At 43.7% G+C, this 12,746-nt stretch overlaps 1 protein-coding gene across 4 annotated transcripts in view; it reads right to left on the bottom strand.

Moving 5' to 3' along the window:
• TEX2 (testis expressed 2) overlaps positions 1–12,746 on the bottom strand; it is a 120,137-nt gene that overhangs the window by 82,991 nt on the left and 24,400 nt on the right. The window contains exon 1 of one of the 4 annotated variants that reach the window (XM_023729346.1): positions 9,123–10,145. The exons of the other annotated variants lie outside the window; for them this stretch is intronic. The gene's annotated coding sequence lies outside the window, so the exon portion shown is untranslated. Of the gene's footprint in view, positions 1–9,122; positions 10,146–12,746 lie in introns of those variants that run through there. 4 annotated transcript variants of the gene reach the window in all.

The raw sequence follows: 12,746 nt of genomic DNA, 5'->3' as shown, positions 1-12,746 counted from the left end.
TGGCAATGGTGTGGGGGAAAAGTGTGAACCAGGAAGCCCAGAAACTGGGTTCCTGGCCCCGCCTGGTAGAGAAATGGGCCTGGCCTGGCAGGTGGGTCAGAGTGGCCCTCACTGTGGTTCCCTCTGAGAAGAGTCACTTGCCTCTACACCCCTCGTGAAAACACCTCCCACTGCCCCCCTCCACTGTTGTGGATTGTGCCAGGGAAACACTTGAGTCAAGCCAAGCCAGTGATGAGGTGGCCATGCCCCAAAACTTCACCTGAGCAGGAGATTCTGACAACTCTTCAGTTGGTAGCGGCATCAGTCACTGAAAATGCATACCGGGCAAGGCCATCGGGCAGCAGGGGCAGAAGCTCCTCAAAGGACCAGGACCCTCAAAAGACAGTGATGGAGCTCACCCTTCACTTCCCTGGGCCTTGGATTCTTCTGCTGCTTCAAGGAGCTTTCCAGAAAGCTCTAAATTCTACAAGTCTTTGATTCTATGATTCAATTCCTATGGAACAGAACATACTTAAGAGTTCTACCTTCCCATTTTTCAGCTGAGAAATTCTTGGCAAGTGCGAAAGTGAAGCAAAGGAAACCAGAGTACACTTGAACTGACTAATGTGCCGACGGCAATTAAGTCTAAATAGTTTTCAAGTAACACTGAAACAGTTCGTCTTGCATTAACAGATACTGCTAGACCTACCTTGTCTTGCTTAGCCCAGCTGTAAAAACATCCCTTAATTCTGGTCATAGGTGGCAGAGTCTGCCCAAGATAGCTAGGAATTAGACACAGATACTTATAACCTGAGTGTGCAGTGGCAACAGAAGATGGGCATCAACCTGGCTTCCCCAAGCATCCCTCATCCCTCCCCAACCCACTGCCAAACTGTACAGGAGGTAACTCCTGCCCAGGTGGCCCCTGCTCTGGCCAGAATAAGGGCAGAACTCACACCTAGCTTGCCATCCAACGCTTCGTTCATTCTTACTCTGCACAAATATCACTCCAAGCACAACCTTTCAGCTTCATCCACTTTCCTACCACCCTCACTCTTTCTGCAGTAACTTGGTAAGCCCTACAGGACACCCTGATCCTTACAGGGACCACAACTCAGTGCCTTCTCCTGAAAAATGTACTTGTTCCTACTCTGCCTGGCTCTTTTTTAAAAAAAAATGGGGAGGAGAGTAAGGGAAGAGAAGGGATGGCTTAGTTTTTAAGAGCTATTTTCAGACTCTTAGTTATCTATGGCTGCTGTAACAAAAATACCACAAATGGGTGGCTTTAAGAAACAGAAATTTATTTTCTCATAGTTTAGGAGACCAGAAATCCAAATTTAGGGTGCTGGCTCAAAGGAAAGGCTCTCTCTGTTGGCTCTAGGGGAAGGTCCCTGTCTCTTCTGAGCTTCTCCTCCTGGGCAATCTTCATGTGGCCTGGCATCTCTCTTCCCCTATATCTCTGCTCTGCTCCCTTGTTTAATCTCTTTTATATCTCAAAAGAGATTGACTCAAGATACACCCTACACTAATCCTGCCTCATTAACGTAATAAAGACAACCCATTCCCAAATGGAATTATAACCACAGGCACAGAAGTTAGATTTAAAACACATATTTTTGGAGCTTGCAAGTGGCTACCTAAGATACAACTATTGGTCTCTACTTATCTGGAGCTAAAGAGAAAGAACGAAATGAAAGACTCAAAGGAGAAACCAGTCTACAGAGCCAATAGTACACAAACAATGAAATCATCTACCTTGAGACCAAAAGAACTAGATGGTGCCCAGCTACCACTATAGACCAATCCATCCAGGGACTCAATAGATGGTCCTGGATAGAACGGAAGGAAAATGTAAAACAAAACTCAAATTCTTAAAAAAAAAAAAAAGCCAGGCTTACTAGACCAGTAGAGAGTAGATGAACCCCCAAGACTACTGCCCTGAGATACTCTTTAAACTTGGATCTCAAACCACTCCCAGAGGTCACCTTTCAGCCAAATGACAGATTGGCCCATAAAATAAATTAATACCACCCATGAGTACTGTGCTCCTCAAAATAATCACCTAGATGAAACCAAATGGTTAACATTTACCCTAGACCAAAGATGAGAAGGCAAGGGGGACAGGGAAGGTAGATTAATGGAAACAGAACAATCAAAACGGAAATAACAAGAATGCTAATATATTGTGAAGAATGTAACCAGTATCAATGAACAATATGGATAGAAATTCATAAATAAGAATCTAATTTCCTGTGCAAATTTTCACCAAAAAACACAATAAAATGTATATATAAAGAAAACTTTTGGGGACATAATTCAACTCGTAACATAGACCAAATCACCGTTGTATGCGATCCTCTGTAAATCAATAGCACAGCTGTCTACTGCCCTCAACAAGATGCTCACAGTCCCAGCCCTGAGTCACTCCCACTGCCAGGGATCTCCACCCCAGCTGAGTGGGAATGGGCGTGGGAGGGTAAGGAGTGGGGAGATGTGGGGAGGTAGGGAAGGAAGAGGTGGGGGGGAACAGTGGGGGAGCGGGACTGCAGAGCTTAGCCAGAAGGTAGCTGCAGCATGCAGACCTGGTCCATGTCATTCAACCCTACCTTTACTGTTTCCTGCAAATTCCTGAATTATCTCATGGATTTCCTAGTCAAGTTCCCCACTGGTGTATGATTTCAGGTCTTATCTCATACAGGCCTCCAATGTTCTCCCTGTTAGTACATGGCCTTGACCCTAATTCACTGGGGAGGTGGTAGAAGGTGCCATCTCATCTCCCATTTCCAACACCTAACACTATTCCTGCCCCTTCAACATCAGAAATTCTATCCACTCCCCTCTACTGCCCAACCACACACAGATCCTACCCAAGTCCAAACGGGCTTAATTCTAAACCCAGTGGACTCATCCGTACCCACGTTCCAGCCCACTCTAACTGACTCACTCTCATCTGTCAGTGGAACCCACTGCTCTTCCACCAAGGCCCCAAATCTTTTTTTTTTTTTTTTTTTTTGTACTTTAGATGAAGGTTTACAGAGCAAATTAGTTTCTCATTACACAATTAATACGCATAATGTTTTGTGACATTGGTTGCCAACCACACGACATGTCAACACCCTCCCCCTGTCAACCTTGGGCTCCCATTACCAGCTTTCCTATCCCCTCCTGCCTCTTCATCCTTGCTCCTAGGCTGGTGTGCCCATTTAGTCTCATTGTGTTTTATGGGACTGTCTAATCTTTGGCTGAAGGGCGAACCTCAGGAGTGACTTCAGTACTGAGTTAAAAGGGTGTCCAGGGGCCATACTCTCGAGGTTTCTCCAGTCTCTGTCAGACTGCTAAGTCTGGTCTTTTTTTGTGAGTTAGAGTTTTGTTCTACATTTATATCCAGCTCTGTCTGGGACCCTCTAATGTGATCTCTGTCAGAGCAGTCAGTGGTGGTGGCTGGACAACATCTAGTTACGCTGGATTCAGTCTGGTAGAGGCTGTGGTAATTGTGGTCCATTATTCCTTTGGCCTAATCTTTCTCTTGTGTCTTTGGTTTTCTTCATTCTCCTTTGCTCCAGAATGGTGTGGGACCAGTGGACTATCTTAGATAGCCACTCACAAGCTTTTAAGACCCCAGCCGCTACTCACCAAAGTAGGATGTAAAACATTTTCTTTATAAACTATGTTATGCTAATTGAGCTAGATGTCCCCTGAGACCATGGTCCCCAGCCCTCAGCCCAGTAATTTGCTCCCTCAGGGAGTCTGGATGTGTCTACGAGGCTTCCATGACCTTGCCTTGGTCAAGCTGTGTTGACTTCCCCAGTATTGTGTACTGTCTTATCCTTCACCAAAGTTACCACTTATCTACTATCTAGTTAGTGTTTTTCCTTCCACATCCCTCCCCTCCCTAGTAACGATCAAAGATTGTAAACCTTTTCATGAGTTTTTATAATAGTGGTCTCATACAGTATTTGTCCTTTTGTGACAGGCTTATTTCACCCAGCATAATGCCCTCCAGGTTCATCCATGTTATGTTTTGCACATTCATCACTGTTCTTTACTGTTGCACAGTATTCCATTGTGTGTATGTACCATAGTCTTACCATTCATCTGTTGATAGGCACTTAGGCTGTTTCCATCTTTTTGCTATTGTGAATAGTGCTGCAATGAACATGGGTGTGCATATATTTATCTGTGTGACAGATACATTATTATTATTTCTCTAGGATATATTCCTAGGAGTGGGATTACTGGATCGTATGGTATTTTTATTTCTAGCTTTTTAAGGAAGCGCCATATTGTTTTCCAAAATGGTTGTTACCATTTTACATTCCCACCAACAGTGCATAAGAGTTCTAATCTTCCCACAGGCTCTCTAACATTTGTTATTCTCTTTTTTTTTTTTTTTCGTGCCAGTAATGTTGGGGTGAGATAGTATCTCATTGTAGTTTTGATTTGTATTTCTCTAACGGCTACTGATTGCAAGCATTTCCTCCTGTGACTGTTAGCCACCTGAATGTCTTCTTTGGTGAAGTGTCTGTTCAAATTATTTGCCCATTTTTTAATTGGATTGTCTTTTTTGTTTTTGTTGGATTTTCCTATACATTTTAGAGATTAGACCTTTGTTGGATTTGTCATAGCCAAAAAATATTTCCCAGTCTACAGGCTCTCTTTTTACTCTTTTGGTAAAGTCTTTTGATGAGCCTAAGTGTTTAATTTTTAGAAGATCCCCCAGTTATCTAGCTTATCTTCTGGTGTTTATATATTGTTAGTTATGGTTTGCATCCTATTTATGTCATGTATTAGGGCCTCCAGCATTGACTGTATTTTTTCTTCTATGATCTTTACAGCTTCTGGTTTTATATTTAGGTCTTTCATCCATTTTGAACCAGTTTTTTTGGATGATGTGAGGTATGGGTCGTGTTTCATTTCTTTACAGACAGACATCCAGTTCTGCCAGCACCATTTGTCTTTCCCCCTTTTAATGGACTTTGGGCCTTTGTCGAAGATCAGATGACTATAGGTGGATGGATTTACATTTGGGTTCTCGATTGTGTTCCTTTGGTCAATGTGTCTGTCGCTGTACCAGTACCAGGCTGTTTTGACTATCATAGCCATATAGTAGGTTCTGAGGTCAGGTAATTGAGTCCTTCTACTTTATTCTTCTTTTTCAAGAGTGCTTCACTTATCCGGGGCCTCTTTCCTTTCCATATAAAGTTAATGATTAGTTTTTCCATCTCGTTAACAAGGCCCCAAATCTTGGGGTCATTTCTTCTTTATTCTCCAAACCTCGATAATTCCCCAAGTTCTGTTGACAGTTCTTCCATCATTCTCATGCCTCAGCAGTTCTCTTTCACTTCACCCTCGCCCTCAAGCTCCAACCCACCTGTCACTCCGCTGCCAGACTCAAAAAACAAAAAACAAAAAACAAACCCATTGTCACCGAGTTGATTCCAGCTCATAGCAACCCCATAGGGTTTCCAAGGCTGTAAATCTCTATGGAAGCAGACTGCCACATCTTTCTCCTGCGGAGCAGCTGGTGGTTTTGAACGGCCAGCCTTTCAGTTAGTAGTTGATTGCTTTACCACTGTGCTACCAGGGCTCCTGCTGCTGGACCAACCTTCTTTAAATAATACTACTCTCATCTTGTCACTTTTTTGCTCCGAAACCTATGTTTCTGTGTCTCATCTAAATCTCCTTGGCTTTCAGGGCCTAACAAAACCCGGACCCTCTAACTCCTTGACCTTGTTTTCAATAACTCTCCAACATGTTCCCAACGTTCTGGTTGGGTCTGAAAAACTGCTGGCTCGTGCAAAAACCATCCTCCTTCCCACCTCCGTTCATGCAGCTCCCTGCACCTCCCTTTTCCCCTCTGCCTTGCTAAGTTCTAGCATCCTCCATGAGTGACACTTGAAGCGGGCCCCAGGCCTTCCTCCTGGAACAACTCCAACATTTGTTAGTATATATGTGTACCATACAAGCCATCCTAAGTGAACCCCCAACCACGAGTAAACTGAATTCTAAAAGTTCGTCTTTAAGTCTGCTGTTTAAAACTCAGAATCCATTTATCTACTGAAATATAATAAACGGAAAATAGGTTCCTAGATGCACAAGACTTACATAATTCAAAACATAACTTTACTGTGGTATTGCGGTACCCTGTCAACTACACAAAACCACTACTTATAACGTAATTCAAAAGAAAAACACCTTCTGAGTTCAGATAACACCAAGACCCTCAAATCAGGGCCCCTGCCCATGCAGAAAAAGACAATTCTATAGAAAGGGAAACCAAAGTCCGAGGGGGTAAAACCCAGACACTTCTTGCCCATTTGCCCGAACCAGACTTCTAGGTCTGAGCCCCAATTTTCAATCCAGAAGGATAAGTCTGCTTTGATTCATGTGCAAAATTTTCTCCTTCAACAGAAACAAGACCTTGGAAACATATGGAGGAATTGGATCTGCCTGCCCCCAGACACACAGAGGCCAGGTAGCAGTCAAAGCAGCAGCCTTCTGAGACATGGTTCCATGCAGTAGACTGGCCGACACAGTCCCTGGGCACGAAAAGTGTCCTGGAACAGCTGAAGGGCTAAACTCAGCTAAGAAGGACTGCTTGAATGACTTCCAAGATCACCATGGAGGAAGGCATCAGGGTGAACATGGGAAAATTTAAAACGTGCCAAGAAAATGGAGCAGGGCATACAGATAACTTCTGATATGCAGAGGCACTTTGCAGCCACTCCCCAGTGGCGGTTAGGTTTCAAAGTCAGGGCAAAAAGCAACTACCTATAGGCAAAATTACCCCTTAGAATCTCTTCTTGAGTCTCCCACAAAGTACTGTGCATGATCAGGTTACCCCATGTAATTGCTGTACTCATTCAAGTTTGCGATACTTTCAGGCAGACTAAGGGACGGAACCCAAGGGAAGACGGAATGTGGACTGGCCATTCACACCACTCTGTCCTTAGGAAGACTAACAAATCCCTAATGTGAACAGGAAGTTCTCAGGGGCTTCTGCTTACCTAAACGGTTTACTCTATTCTGTTTTAATACTCAGCCTCTATAACTTTAATATATAGTAATAGATTTGTTTCTTGGAGGATTAAGGTGGAGGGTGATTAGCTTTCTAAAGTCAGCTGAGAATTGATTGGCCCCTGTCGAGTAACACCCCTGTACAGAACACCTGGTTAAGGACTCAAACTCTGGCATAATATAGACCCAGCTTCAGATCCCAGTTCTACCACTTATCAACCTCAAACAAGTTACTTCAAAGGGTCTCTTTTTCCTCATACATAAAATGGAGATAATAGTGCGTACCTCATAGGGGTTGCTGGGAGAATTAAGTAACGCTTGGCATATGTAAGCAATTATTATTATCAGCAGCAGCAGCAACAGGCACTGAACACATCTTTTTTATCCACACCGACTGAACCTGGTGGACTCACACACCGTGTTATCAAGGCTCAAACAAACTGCTTGTCTCCATCCTTCTCCAGTCACCAGAACTAGATTATCCTGAACTATCTGACTTCACCCTAGCCTGTCTCAGGTTTATTTCAGGCAGCCCTGACCACTGAGAAAGGTAAACATAAGGAAACGTGGGCATAAGGAAGGGTCTATACATTGGAAGGAGCCCTGGGGGTGCAGTGGTTAAGAGCTTGGCGGTTAACCAAAAGGTGGGCAGTTCGAATCCACCAGCTGCTCCTTCGAAACCCTATGGGGCAGTTCTACTCTGTCCTATCGGGTCGCTATGAGTTGGAATTGACTCGACAGCAACAGGTTTGGTTTGGGTTTGGATACGTTGTAAAGAAGCCCTGGTGGTGCAACGTCAAAGTGCTCGGCTGCTAACCGAAAGGTTGGCAGTTAGAACCTACCCATCAGCTCCACGGGAGAAAGACCTGACGATCTACTCCCGTAAAAGACTGCAGCCTAGAAAACCCTACGTGACAGTTCTACTCTGTCAAATGGGGTCGCTATGAATTGAAATTGACTCCAGTGCTCCGAAAAACGACATACAACAACAACAACACACACTGTGATAGAAAATGAAAGAGAATTTAGGATGATAAGCATACGCTGAACACAACTAGGAAAAAGTCTGCTCAATCAGTAGGATCCTAGGAGGCTATAGGGTCTAGTTAGTGTTTCACAGTGAAAGAGTTATCTTTGTTCTTAGTGCAAAGGTGGCTAAAAGGATCATTTTTAAAATGAGGACAGTGAATGAGGCCCGTACCTTCGCCGGCCCCCTATTTTTTGTCCCCTCCCCATGTTGGCCATGTGTTTTGCAAGATTCTAACAACCAATGTTTATCAGTAATCGATTAATTCTGTTTACTGTTTTTCCATTTAAACACTGATTCAAATTTTAACCAACAATCCATATTTATAAAGGGTTTATAATAACATTATGAAATCAAATCATGCCACAGGTGTGATGATAAGCATAGCTAAGTAAGCAAGAAACAATTAGTTGCTTAATTTTGATAGTCAAGGGCACTCACATTCAAGGTCAATCCCAGTCTAAAGACACTGAGTACATTCAGTTTGGGTAGTGAGACCTGATACTGGCTCTGGTAACAGTGTCTAGAATTAGACCAATCCTGTCTCAGAAATTCCTATTATGTCATCCACAGCCAATCAGAACTTGGAATCAGCATGAACCCATACAGAGTTGATACAATTCCAAACAAAAGCAAGGAAACTTGATGGTCTGGGTACCTTTTGTGTCCTCATCCTGGGTAAATGTACAGTTTCTATTAAGCCTTTTGAAACGCTGAAAATGGCTCCCCTGGCTCCCTGGAACCACGAGCCTGATGCGCCCCTCCCAAAAGACGGCAGGTGGGACAACTTGTCAGCCCTAACCACCTTCTCAATCATGGTTCTCGAAGTGCAGCTGCATCTTGGGGTTAGGGAGAGGGTAGGTATACCAAAAAATCCTAGGGAACATCTTCAACACACAAAAGATCAGCCGTCTCTCCCCATCTCAGGGCTTATCATAATTGGGGAGGGCAGAATGGAAGACATACAAATTGAAAACATTCCCCAGTAATCACAAACATACGTGGTACAACGTGCCCCCCATCCAATGCCCACGCTGGAATTGAGACTCACAGGTCTAAAAACAACTTAGGATATCAGGAACACATTACATTTACTTACCGCACAAACACACGGGAAGAGGTGACGGAATCACAGGAACTCAGTGGGAGATGCAGTACCAGCTATTCCTGGGCACCAGTAATTAGTTAATCCAGTCTACACCCACATTGGAGGGCACCACTTTAGAGGCAACTGCTTTGTAACAGGCTGTTGCTGTGTAACTGCATCAAAAAAAGGGCAAATCGCCATCAAGGTCAATCAACTACTTCAGATATTTTACATTAGGAACCAGAGGTGAGCAGCTGTTTCCACAGGCACAGGGCACAATTGGCTGAGCTTTGGTCTTGGCTCTACTCGTCTGCACTGTTTGCCCCTCTGACTCGTGGCCTCATCTCCTGGGGCAAGAGCCTGCTCCTTAGCAACCCAGACCCTGGGTACAAAGTTGACACCAGGCAGGGCCTCCACTCTGTCCATTCCTGAAGATCCATTTCATTGCTCTCTCAAAGGCCAAGAACAGGGCAGAAGGCAGAAATGATGGAGTAAGAAACAAAAAAGAATCTTGGACGCACAAGGAACAAGAGAAAAGCTTTTTCTTGGCAGATCGGGGAAAATAAGCATGAGCACTACCCATAACCAGCATTTCATAACCAGACATGAGAGTACACAGCATGAAACCAAGCTGTCTAATCTAATTCTGGAGGCGCCATAAACCTGACGGCTGTACTGGCGCTCCATTTGATGTTTTAAAGAAACGAATGCTGTAAAATTGTGATCTTGATGTTTTCCTGTTCATAGGTCCAATAACTGCCTAACAGCAGTGTCCTGCCCTTTCCAGATGATTAGTGCTGAGTTTGTTGTTGGTTTTTTTTCTTCCAGCTTATGTGGGTCCTCAGAGAGTACTCCCTGGCAAAGGAAAGTGCCAAAACAGGAGCAGAACTTTCTGGCTATCCATGTGCAATTAGGATCCCATTAAATATCACTCAGATAGACTGCAACACCAAAGTGCCCTCCATGGTAAGGGCTGACAGCTGAGGCTAACTGAAAAGTGCTCCAGCTCCAGAGCAGGACACCTAGGTACAAGACCCGGCCCCCCTACCCCCCACCCCCACAGCCTCTCTGGGTCTGAATTTCCTCATCTGTCAAATGAGGACTGTGATGATAAAACTCTTCCACTTGGATTGTTGGCAGAAATCATCAGTGTGGCAGCATTTCATAAACTGTAAGCTTAGGCAGTGGCAGCACAGGAATGTTGCTATAATTAACCACACTGCTCTATCCCCCATGGACATGATGGATTAAAGTATACCAAGGGAGTATTCTTACTCGTTCTCACAAGACCCTACCTGTTGGGCAGATATTCTGTTTAAATAAAGATGTATGATGGTTTATTTTGTTCTTGAGAAAATGCAAGGCCCCCACCCACACACATACACAAAAGCACACCAGTGTACTACTGGCCAGGAATTATTGAAGCAGCAGGAATTCTTTCTTGGAGGAAAGAACAGCTGAGAGCTACAGAGGTTCACACCAGACACAGTCTTAATTAATGAAGATGATATCAAAAGGATTTTGAACCAATAACAATTATAAGTTTTCATGGGCCAAGCCTCTAAGTGCTTTACCAACACTATCCCATTTAATCTTAACAACTCTGTGAGGCAGGTACTACTATAATTCCATTTTACAGATGAAAGAAAAGACTTAAAGTGGTTTAGGCAACTGACCAAGGTGGGAAAGCTACTAAGTAAGATGCTACCTGCCTTATGCACATCTTTCCATTGACAAATCAATCTGGAGCCAACAGAGGCTTTCCACAGGTGTCCTGCGCTCCAAGAAAGAGCTTCATCCATTCAACAATTATTGGGCCTGGCTGCATGCCAAGTCCATCACTGGAAGACCCTGGCACTGTCTGCCCAGGGGGACCCTGAGCCTGAAGACGACTCAGGAAAGCACTGAAAGATGCAAAAAAGAGTCACAGTAATTCACACAACAGGCTAAGTCTCTCTATTGTCTTAGGCCCCTTAAAGACTGCTCGGGACAACCAGCAACCTATCGGGGAAATAGCCTCCATATTCTGAAGACTTTCTGGTAGTGTACTAAACCACAGTTTATAGCAAAAAGAAATCCAGCTGCCCTACATCAGTCCTCAGTACCACCTATCCTATCCCACCCCTCTAATCCATTGCTATATATATGTTCTATTACGTTGGTAAAATCATAAAAACTCCCAAAATACTACACATTCCTTTTTGTGTGCTATGGGAACATATTTCTATCTTAAAGGAAGTTGGTTACTATTAGCCTGGGACGTTACTGGAACACTGAGAGAGGCTCCATCAGATGAGGCTCCCTTTGGGGCTCCATCTGCAGCAAATGTCCAATCCATATTATCGATTACCTGGCAACTCTGTTGCTGACTGTCATTTCTGGCAGTTGCTACTGCAGGTTTTTCCCCATGTCAACTATTCCATGAAATGTTCATCTAAATGCTCCATGTACTACCATCCAGAAATTAATCTCTAAAATAACAACTAGATAAAGGAAAATTCTTATTTTTCCCTCAACTTACTATGTATATAAAACAAACATTTGGAGTTGATTATAAATCTTATGCTCCCTTAATTTCAGATGAAAGAAAAGAGTTGTCTGCACAAATCTTTTAATGTAAACCAAACCTTTCTAGCTGGACGAATGGAATTTAAGATCTGAGAACAGGGCCATGATTTAGCAGTCAGTATGAGGGCTTCGAATCGGTTCTAAGCGGTTCAGTCACAGCCGAAGGAAACAAGGCCAGCGTACACACTGCATAGCAACCGAATTTCTTGCTAATGGGATTCTGACCGGAGTAGGAAACAGGCAGCAGTGCCCCACTCAAAGATGGCGGCTGACCTGAAAGTTTCCTGATGTGGAAGACTGGATTACTGGCAGGACTGTGGAGAGCAACACACATTCAAAGCGGCGCAGTCAGCCACCATCTCTGAACTTATACAGATATTTCTGAAATGGTTTTATTATATCATATATTGTTTGTACAGTATTGTTAGAAGTTCGTGACTTCAAGAAAATACTTCATTATTCAGCAAGTTCTCTTTATACTGGTTTTAGGTAATCTGTAAGGAACCACTAGTCTTCTGTCAGAGTGGAGTTAAATGCAGCATGTATTAGCTGCTGAATTAGAACTTTCAATACCTTTTGGACATCCATGCCTGGAGACAACAAGTGTCTCAGACTCTAATATGTTCCAAACTGAACCAACTATGTTCCCCCTAAATCTGATCCTCCCTCTTGGTCCCTGACTCAGTGAATGGCCCTACTGTCATTCCAGTCTTATAAACCCAAAGCCTAGGGCTTGTCCTTAAAAACTCCCTCTTCTCACTTCATATCCAGCCTATCAAGTCCCGTGAATTTCATCTCCTGACTTTCTCTCAAATTCCTTCTTTCCTCTTTACAGTCACCACCTTAGTCCAGGCCACCATTGCCTTGCACCTAAAATGCTGTAAGGGTCTCCTAACCGACGTTCCTGAACCCCTTCATGCTTCTTTCCTGTCTGTTTTCCACACTACAGCCAGTGCGAACTTTTCAAAATATACATCTGATCATCTCCATACCTGCCTCCAGACCACTTACAATAACCCTTTAGTCGCTCCTCTTTGCTCTTAGAATAAAGACCAAATCCTTAACGTG

The sequence above is a fragment of the Trichechus manatus genome, unplaced genomic scaffold (genome assembly GCF_000243295.1).
Source record: "Trichechus manatus latirostris isolate Lorelei unplaced genomic scaffold, TriManLat1.0 scaffold00028, whole genome shotgun sequence".
Lineage (NCBI taxonomy): Eukaryota > Metazoa > Chordata > Mammalia > Sirenia > Trichechidae > Trichechus > Trichechus manatus.
This window is presented reverse-complemented; position numbering and strand designations above follow the sequence as displayed.